A 10481-nucleotide genomic window follows, 5' to 3' on the forward strand; every position below is an offset into this window, starting at 1 on the left:
TCCTGCTGGCTTCCTGGCCCCACTTAGAAATGGCAGCGTCCCACTCTGCATCTGTGACCCATGTGTTAGAGATGCTGTAGGTCTTTGCTACATCTCATGTGGACCAGCTTTGCAGGTAGAATGGTTTCCCTTCTTCAGTTCTGCCCTCCAGAGGGGTACCTGGCAGGTTCAGTAACAGAACACAGCAACCAGTCTCTCTTGTAGATTCAGTAACGGGCTGTCCGTCCCCTCTCTGGGTGGCCAGATGAGTGGACCCCTCCTTGTCTTGGTGATGCCCGTTCTTCACTCCATGTCGGGCTACTTGTACACTGTGCAAACCTCTACGACTGTGGAAGAAGACTGAGCTCATCTCCCCGGCCTGTAAGTGTGGCTTCCCAGGTGGCGCTCGTGGTTAAGAACCCGCCTGCCATGCAGGAGACATAGAGACAGGGGCTCCATTGCTGGGTGGGGAAGATCCCCTGGAGGAGGGCATGGCAACCCACTCCAGTATTCTTGCCTGGAGAATCCCATGGACAGAAGAGCCTGGCGGGCTACAGCCCATGGGTCACAAAGAGTCAGACATGACTGAAGTGAGTTGACTTGGCACACGCCCAGCCCCACGAGGGGTCAGTGACTGAGACCGGAGACTGCTGAAACCCAGGCAGGGCTCCGCTTTAGACGGGGAGCGAGGCCGGCTTGGGACCCTGCGCCCCGCCCGCTCACCAGCATCCGGCCCGCCCTTCTTCCCGCTGCTCCGGGCAGATCTGAGCAGACTGGGAGGCTCAGCACTCAGCTCCTGCATCAGTCCCTCCGGAAGTTCCCATCCGCTCTCTGACTCCTTAGTGCTGGAACCCCCTGCGGGCAGGGCTCATCGGTCGCCTTGTGTGGCCCTTGTCCCAGACAGACTGTGTGGACCCCATTCTTCCACAGCCCACCTCCAGAGGAGCCCACACTTCCGCCCCGAGCAGGGCCAGCAGAGGCAGCATGACCTGGGAGTCCACAGAGGGTCCCTGGCAGCTGCTTGTGCCAGAGGCGGCCACCGGGACCAGCGAAGCCATGCCCCGACCTCTGCGGGAGTCGGGAAGACCGGGAGACGGGGCGCAGGCATGTCGTGGCTGTTTCCCCAAGACCGGCAGCTCAGGGCGCACTTGCTTCTAGTTCATTATCCCAGCAAGTCCCGCTGTCCACTCATAAGACTCTGGAGATGAAGGACAAGACTTTGCCCTTGGGGAGTGTGGGGCCAACAGTGAGCGAGTAAAAGAGGCCGGTGGGCGCAGGGGTCCTGCTCGGCCTCCTTGCTCTTCCCCAGGAGCCCGCCTGAGGGGCCTTCACTGCAGCCCATTGAGGTGAAAGTGAAGTCACTCAGTCGTGTCCAACTCTGCGACCCCATGGGCTGAACCCCCCCAGGCTCCTCTGCCCATGGGATTCCCCAGGCAAGAGCACTGGAGTGGGTGCCATGACCTCCTCCAGGGGATCTTCCTGACCCAGGGATCAAACCCGGGTCTCCTGCATTGCAGGCAGATACTTTACCCTCTGAGCCACCAGGGAAGCCCACCCAGGCAGCATGTAATAGGTATGTAGAGCTGCTCATAAAGCTGGAAAGCGCTTAGTATTTGGAGATTCCCCAAAGCCACGGGGTCTCCAGGGTGAGTGTGAGGGACACGGGTCCCCTTGCCCCCAGACTCCCTCCTTCCTCTGGGAAGGCCAGAAAATGGGAAAGGATTGCGGAGCCTTGCTGACACACTCAGAGCCCCCGCTGAGGATCCCGGGAGTCGCGGGTGTGGGCTCAGCATCGGGTGTGCCCGCCGTGGCTTCCCCGAGGGCCCTGGTGCCCTGACACCCAACCGAAGGACCCGGGATGGTGCCGTGGCTTCCCCAGGGCACAGGCACCCTGACACCCAGCCATCAGACCCGGCTTCTCTCGGTGGCTTTGTCGCAGCGCCACCTGCTGGTGAGACTAGACTTGGGTGGAAATGGGCATGCCTCCCTTCTTTCTCCCTCTTTCTCTCTTCCAGAAGAAACAGTCTGGGTCCCTCCTAGACCTGAGACAGAAAGCACTCCCAAGCGCTGTGGCGTAGTCAGAGAAGCCACGTTAAGCTGTGTTGCTGTTCCCCCCCTGAGTTCTGCTCTGTAAGGTGGAAGGTTGAGGACTGGTTCCTGTGATGAGCACTGTTTTTTTCTGGGAAACCAATGTGCAGGCATAGCAAGAGGTGTAACAGGAATCATAGCATTAACCTGGGAGAGAGGAAGTCACCCTCCAGCATCCATCTAATCCTCTGTTCCTCATGGTGGAGAAAGGGCTTCCCTGGTGGCTCAGCTGGTAAAGAATCCGCCTGCAGTGCAGGAGACCTGGGTTCGACCCCTGGGTTGGGAAGGTCCCCTGCAGAAGGGAACGATACCCACTCCAGCATTCTGGCCTGGAGAATTCCATGGACTGTGTAATCCATGAGGTCGCAGAGAGTCAGACACGACTGAGCGACTTTCACTTAAATGGTGAAAAATAAATAAAAACTGTAATACACTTTGGATCTAATAGCACTGTACCTGAGAGTGAGCTCATTGCTGACACTGCCCAGTAGGGAGATAAGAACAATTCCCATGCGAACCTCATCAGAAGGCATTTTGGATTCCCATGGACACGTCAGGAAATAGAATTTTTGTAAAGCATGAGGGTTATGATATCTGCTCTCCCTATCTCCCCATGGTCAAATTAGGTAATCTGTAGATAGATAGTAGCACCTTATGTAAATGGAAGTGTTGTCTTGTTGTAAATGAACACCTAAGGGTGGTCAGAGAGAACATAATTGGGGACACAGCAAAAATGCTTTTTTAAATTAAAATCTCCTAGAGAAAAATAAAACTAGAGAAACATCTGTTGGAACTGTTACAGGAGGGAGGGATGTGGTAATGGTACAAAAGGCAGGTTTTCTCATTTCTTGCCACTGAATTTCATTTTCTTTCAATTTATCCCCCAAAAGGCATTTTGGGCAAATGGATCTACACTCACCTTATTTCACTGTTGCTGCTGACCTGCCGTGAACTGACTCCTACCGCTGCAGAGTCGGAAGATTGCTCTAAAGGTTGTCCCCCCACCTGAGCTTTACCAAAATTGCAGCCAAGTTCAGACTTAGCTTGGCAAATGCACTGCCCTGATCAGTAACAAAGTAGGGAACTCCAGCGAGCAGACAAAGCTCTGGGCAATAACAGGAAGCGCGCTCCCCAACCACCTCACTGCCCGGTTCTCCACATCTGTTCACGCCACACATTCGGGAAGCGCCACATGCTTGGCCCTGGGCCCCCCGCCCAGGACCCACGAATGCAGGGGGCTGGGTGCCCAGGTGGCTGTCTGACACCCTGCAGTCGTGGTCTCAACCAGCTGAGGGTGAGTTTGGGCCCTGCGTGTTGCCCACTGCCTTCCAGAGGACTGAAGCTGCACCTTCAATGGCAGAACGGGGGACAAGGAGGTCCCAGGCCGCTTTCCGTCTCCTGGCTGTGTGGTCGCGTAGAAAGCCACACTGCACCCTGCCCTGGGTTAAGGACACAGATACAAGCGTTGCTTTTGTTGGGTTCCAGTTCATTATGCTTTCATTTTCTTCTAGATCAGAAGCACAATGCTCTATTCTGTTCAAACAGGAACGGCAGAACCTGGAGAACCCTCTCTGTCTGCCTGTGACTAGAGCTGCTCCCATTGTGATTCTTCTCTTTTTCTAAAGCCACGGAAGTAAAACTGGCTTCAGACTGAATTTCAAGTACTTTCTAGTCATTACTATGGTCTTATTCCAATAAACTGAACTTCCCCCTAATTCGTGCTCTTATCTATTGGAGGAAAGTTGAAATGGCAGCTCGGATCATTTCCCAAATGGGGCACCTCCCACTGTTGTCTTTTCCTGAACTCATTTACAGGTCATTTGCTTTTCTGTGTCTTTAGAAAAACTGCTTTGCAGTTAACATTTGGAGGTTCTTGAGTCAGTTTTACACATAAAAGAGATTGCCATGTCAGCCAGGAATAAGCTGCACACAGAACGAGTCTCTTGTCTGTCTGACGGTCAGTACGTCTTAAGAGCTCTTCAAACACTCCTTTCCTAGAGCATTTCAGCAGGTTTATGATGGCTCACTGAGAAGGGTCCCACCCCGGGGACCCTAAGCACAGTCATTCACACCTTTTCCTCAGGAGATGAAACTACCCTCTGTCCCAGGTAAAGCCACAGGGCTTTCTCCCCTAGAAACCTCATTAAGCACGTATGACAATGCTGTCTGCATATCATTTGCGTATAGTCTTCCTGTAAACATTTTTACAAGTCCTCCCTCTGCTTTTCAAATTGAAAAGTCTCACCACAGCACTAGCCTGGCAGTCCCATGGTCAAAGACTCTATGTGTCCACTGCAGGGGGCGGATGCAAGTTTGATGCCTGGGCCGGGAAGTAAGGCCCCACATGCTGTGTGTCGCAGCCAAAAAACCATGGCGTTCCTTGGATTGTAAGCTGTGGGGTTTTGTTTTTTCTCCTTTTCCGTTATCAACACATGCTCTGAAGGATGAGATACTGTGTACTGGGAGAGGAAAAGGCAGTGGGCAGGCGGCCGGAGCCCGCCAGCGTGGCCTGCGTGGCAGCCCTCTCGATACTGGAAGCCGGGCTGAGCACCTTGTAGCCGGAATGACCCGAGAAAATGACGCGGGAGCCAGCCCACTGCGCATCCCTGAGCAGAGTCCAAACCGTCTGCAGATGGGCTGCTTCTGTGCTTTCTTGCTGGAGCTCCAAACAGACCCGCTTCGTAAACTGTCCAGCGCCTACAGGCAGAGGCTGAGCCTCACTCAGAGCAGAAGCCCCAGGGGGCCCAGAGCGCAGGGAGAGGACCACAGCGGTGAGGAATAAACCACGTTTTGTAAGATGTTAGTATTAGATGCGTAGAATGCAGGGGCAGGTGGGGGTCAGGGCAAAGACTCGCTCCTGGTCCGAGTCCACCCCCCGCTCGGAGCTCTCTCAGCCCCGCCCTGTGCCGAGCTTCTCCGTCCACCATCAGGCGTTCCTGCCCTGGATCCCGTGGGATGACCGCTGACTTCCCACCTCTTGGCCACAAAGGAGGCCCACACACCATCAGCGGCTTCTCATCAACGCCCTGCTCGCCTGCCTTCCTTCCTTCCTTCCCGCAGAGCTGAGGCCCCCGACGTCTCCACCCTCGTGGCCGCCGGGCACAGCGCCTCCTCCTCCTCACGGGCCGGGTGCCGAGGGTGCAGGCGTGGGGCAGATGGACGCTGGACCTGCGCCCACAGAGCTCTGAAGACTCGGCTCTCGGGCGGAAAGCAGAAGGACTCACGTCCCCTTGCTCATGGAACACCAGCAAGACCGCGTCTGGCTGTTTTTCTCCAGCTGGCGGAGTTTCACTTGAGCAGCTCTGTGTCCCCACTTGGGGATGAGGGACGCGGCGGGGGTTAGGAGCGCACCGGCCCCAGGGCAATCCTCCTGCAGCCCATCCTTGCGACGGAGATACACATGCCTATCTGTTGACAAAAAACGTCTGCACACTCAGGATGAGCTTCACCCAGTAGGAGGCGAGGGCTCTGCACATCCTGGAGGGCTTGGAGCAAGCCCTCCGGTGGTCGGCACCCCCACCCCAGGCTGGACGTGCGCCTTGGCCTCCGCTGGAAATCACTGACTTGTCACTTCAGCCAGGTTTCTGCTAGAAGCGCCCTCAGGGTCTCCAGGCTCCGTCCTTGAGCTCAATCCACCCGCCACCGTCCATCGGGGCCAGAATGAGCGTCAGCGGTCCATCCTGGCGGCGCCCTGGGCCGCCGCGGCCTCCAGCCCCTCCGTCCCCTCCAGTCCGGCCTCGGCTGCTGCGCCTCCCGCCTCTTGCTGCCCTGAGAGCCGGGGCCACTTCCAGGACAGGGACCAGCGTCTGCGCGGCTGCGCTTCGCTCGTTCAGACCCCGCCCCCCCGTCCTTGGCCGCCTCTCTGCCGTTTCGCAGGCTCTCCGCCGGACCTTCAGAGCCAGGCTCCGCGCTCCTCGCACTCTCCCCCAGGCTCCTCCCTGGGGGCTCACCCCCGGCCCCTCCCCCGCCCACACGCCCCCGGGGGCCCCCCTCCCCGCCTCGGGCCCCACGAACCCCGCGGGCCTCAGACGGGCCCCGCCGCAGGCCCGACGCCGGCGGAACCTGCGCGCGGGCGGCTTCGGACGTGGGCCTCCGTGGATTCGTCCGCCCGCCCGCCGTTCCACCGCAGGTTGGCACAGAGAGACGCAGGGCCCGCGTGCTGCCGCCCTGGCGGCCCCGCTGACCCATCACAGCCAGAAGGAGCTCTGAGTTTCAAAATGTCTGCCGTTCAACAAAATGTTCGTTTCCTCCCTGGACTGAGGAGCATGACTTGTGTTCATTCAGTTCTTGGCAGGAGCTGCGGAGGCGTGGGGCGCGGTGGTGTCGCCGGTCTGCGGAGGGCCCCTTCCTGTCCGTGGGAGGAGTCCTCCCTGTTTGAGTCCTGCTGCGGGCACTCCATGCCAGGCTGGCACAGGTCGGAGGTGCAACCGTTCGGAGCTGTTGTGTGGACTAGGCGTTTTCTGTGGCTCAGCTTAACGGTCGAGCCCCCCGCCCCGTGCTGGGAGAGGTGCCTGGTGAGCTGGTCGGCCACCCCCTGCGGGGTCTCCTTCTGTCCAGAGTGTGTTTATTAACGGCCTGGGAACAGACGACTGGCTGTGGTTAGGTTTTTCCCCATATCTCTATTTTAAACTGCTTATTTAGCCCAGGACAAGCCATTTCACATCCTCCATAATCAATAAATATCAAGTAAATTCTTCCAAAACCAAGTGGAAACCACAGTCTGGATAATGAGCTGACTTATGCCTTTAATGAATCTCCGCCATGGTCGCTTCCGTGGGCAGCTCACTGCTTTCATGATGTTCTTCCTGAGCGGAGACAAATTGGAACAGGCACCCTTCAGGGTTTTCTCAGGAAGCAGGACTCATCCCAACACATGAAATGGACGTGGCCTGATTCAATCAGACTCCTCGAGGACCTGCTCTGGGCCCGGGCTGACGGTGTATGCACAAAACCGGCCCCATGGCGGCCCAGCACCACCAGCATGAAGCCTCCGCTGCCAGGGAGGGGCCTGGAGGACAGAGTGGTCTCCCAGGAGCATGTGTTCAGCCCTCGATGCACAGAGGAACCGCTGGATATCGAAGGAAAATTCCAGAACTTCCCTTTTTTTTGTTTGCATTTCTGAAAGTTGTGAGAGTTAGATTCATATATGGCGGGACTCCCCTGAGACGCCAGGGGAGGCTTCACCTTCCAGTGCAGAAGGTGAGGAGGGTTCAATCCCTGGTTGAAGAGCTAAGATCCCACAAGCCTTGAGGCCGAAATCGCGGCCAATAAAACAACGCATAAAACAGAATCAACAGAATCAATATCGGAACAAACTCAATAAAGACTTTAAAAATGGTCCACATCAAAAAAATCTTAAAAAAAAAAAAAATCATGCCCTGCTTTAAAGAAATGTTGGACGCTGGTTTACCTTAGTGGTTGGCTTGATCTTGACGGCAGCTCTAGGAGGTGAAGACTGTTAGAATCCTTGTTACCTCAGGAAGCACGGGCTCAGATGGTTCCAGTGATCAGTGGCAGGTCAGGTCACTGCCTGGAGGCGTCAGAGCTGCCTGGCTGGTCCCCAGACGGTCTCTTATCACAGTTGTTTAACCATTTCATGGGTGAGCCTGTCTTCACCATGTGGTTACATGTATGTATTAATAGCTTCCCTGGGGGCTCAGATGGTGAAGAGTCCGCCTGCAGCGAAGGAGACCCGCGTTTGGGTTCGATCCCTGGGTTGGGAAGATCCCCTGGAGAAGGAAATGGCAACCCACTGCAGTATTCTTCCCTGGAGAATCCCATGGACAGAGGAGCCTGGTGGGTTACAGTCCATGGGGTCGCAGAGTCGGATGTGACTGAGTGACTAACACTTTCACTTTAGTTTTTAAAGCAAACTCCAACTGTTCTCCATGGTAACTATCAGTTCACATTCCGACTAATAGTGCAAGAGGGTTCCCTTTTCTCCACATCCCCTCCACCATTTATTGTTTGTAGATTTTTTGATGATGGCCATTCTGACCGGTGTGAGGTGATACCTCATTGTAGTTTTGATTTGCATTTCCCTAGTAATTAGTGATGTTGAACATCTTTTCATGTGTGTGACAGGAGATCTGTATGTCTCCTTTAGAGAAATGTCTTTTTAGTTCTGCTACCTGTTTTTTTATGTTTTTTTTTTTCCTTTATGTTGAGCTGCATGACCTGTTTGTATATTCTGGAGATCAATCCTTTGTCAGTTGTTTCATTTGCAAATATTTTGCTCCCATTCTGAGGGTTGTCTTTTTATCTTGTTTATGATTTCCTTTGCAAGGTAAAAGCTTATAAGTTTAATTCGATCCCATTTGTTTATTTTTTGTTTATTTTTTATTAGTCTAGGAAGTCAATCAAAAAAGATCTTGCTGCAATTTATGTCATAGAGTGTTCTACCTGTGTTTTCCTCTAGGAATTTTATAGTGTCCAGCCTTGTGTTTGCGTCTTTAATCCATTTTGAGTGTATTTTTGTGTATTAGGGAGTGTTCTAATTTCATTCTTGTACATGTAGCTGTCCAGTTTTCCCAGCACCACTTATTAAAGAGACTGTCTTTTCTCTCTTGTACATTCCTGCTCCTTTGTTATAGATTAGGTGACCGTAGGTGCTGGAGTTTTTCTCTGGAGTTTCTCTCCTGCTCCATTGATCTGTGTTTCCGTTCCTATGTCAGGACCACACTGCCTTGATGACTGCAGCTTCCTTAGATGGTCTCATCTCTGCCTCCTTCTGTCCACTTCCATCAGCCAGATCTGATCCTGGCTCAGATGTCACCTCCTCAGAAGGGTCTCCTTGACCACCCAACCTAAGGTGACCCCTTCGAAATCACCCTGTACTACATGACTGCATTTTGATTTCTTCATATTCTTTGTCAATACTGACACGAGCTTGTTTATTCTTTGTGCAGCATTCCTTCCTTATGTTAGAAGCTTCATGGGAGTGGAAACTCACCTGTGGTTGTTAAGTGTCCCCAGTGCAACCAATAGTACCAGGCCCACAGGCGGCAGGTGACACAACCAGATGTCTAAGTGGACATGTAAATGACTTCCTCCTCCTTCACTGTGACTTCTTTTGAAGGTCAAGACGGGCTTACAGAATGCTTGGGATAATTCCAGGCCATGATGGCTGCAGAAAGTCGAGGGAGATTTTGTTTTGACAGCATCTTTTAGCCTCAGCTTTCTTAGTCTGGTGAACTAAGTGCTGGCGGTCCCAGGTGAATGACCCCGGGGATTCAGTCTCTCACTGAGGAGGCTCCCACCCAGAGGTCACCCCTCGGACAGCCCAAGCAGAAAGAAGCCTGGCGGGTGGAGGGTAGTTAGGTCATGGAGAGGTTGTTGACATAAAGGGAACATTGACTTCCAGGAAATGGGAGGGGCCCTGCTGGGAGCCAAGGTGTGGAAGGGCGGAGGTCATGTCCTAGGAGGCTGGGGCGTCCCTTGCTCCCCCAGCAATGTGGCCCCCGCCCTCCTGACTGCCCCGTGATCACACACACTCCTCCTTTCATCTCACAGGATGCGTTTCCGGGGCCTCTCGCCAACCTCTTGACTCTCTTCTCTTTGCCAAATCCTAGGGCCAGCTATGTCTCCTCCTGACCTCTCTGAAGCTGCTGACTCCGTGAATCACTTTCTATCACTCTTGGCAGGCTTCCTGACAGAAAAAAAAACCCTTTTGCTAGATTAATATTGACCACAAAGGATACGTTTTTACACTTTTTTTTTTTTTACATCTCATTTTTCAATCTCAATGGATTCAACTTGTTGCAGCTACAATACATTGCAATTAAATATTGGAGACAGGAGCTGGGGACAAAAGGCAATATCGATAGAATGTGTGTTAAATATTGAAGTTTTCAAGATAAAAATGAATCACCTTATTATTTTCTGTGGACAGGCAGCTGCTCAGCACAGCACACTCCCGCGGTGGCAAAGCATTGATTAGCGTCCACCACGTGCCCACAGCTTCGAGCGCAATGTCCAGCGCTCTGTGCGGCTTTTGTTCCCTTGACACAGGCACTCAAGCCAGGGTCGTGGTTCCCTCTCTGACGGCAGCGGTGTGTGCAGGGCTGGGACAACCAGTGTCTGGACTCAGGAAACTTGCGTTTGAAGCTTTGCAGTGAGCTCACACTGAGGAATGCTCTGCTTCCAGCTGTTTTCCCCCCGAATAGATCATCAGTGACGATGCTCCAGAAATTGGAGAATTACTGTTTGAGGGCAAATTCCAGACTATTCTACCAAAAGCTTATTCACACACACACACACACACACAGTGGATGCTGCCCTGAGTGGCTTTAACTGAGTTTTGAAATCTTCATAGAATATACTGGATGCACTCTAATGGCAGAAAGTGAAGAGGAACTAAAGAGCCTCTTGATGAAGGTGAAAGAGGAGAGTGAAACAACTGGCTTAAAACTTAA

The sequence above is a fragment of the Dama dama genome, chromosome 27 (genome assembly GCF_033118175.1).
Source record: "Dama dama isolate Ldn47 chromosome 27, ASM3311817v1, whole genome shotgun sequence".
Classification (NCBI taxonomy): domain Eukaryota; kingdom Metazoa; phylum Chordata; class Mammalia; order Artiodactyla; family Cervidae; genus Dama; species Dama dama.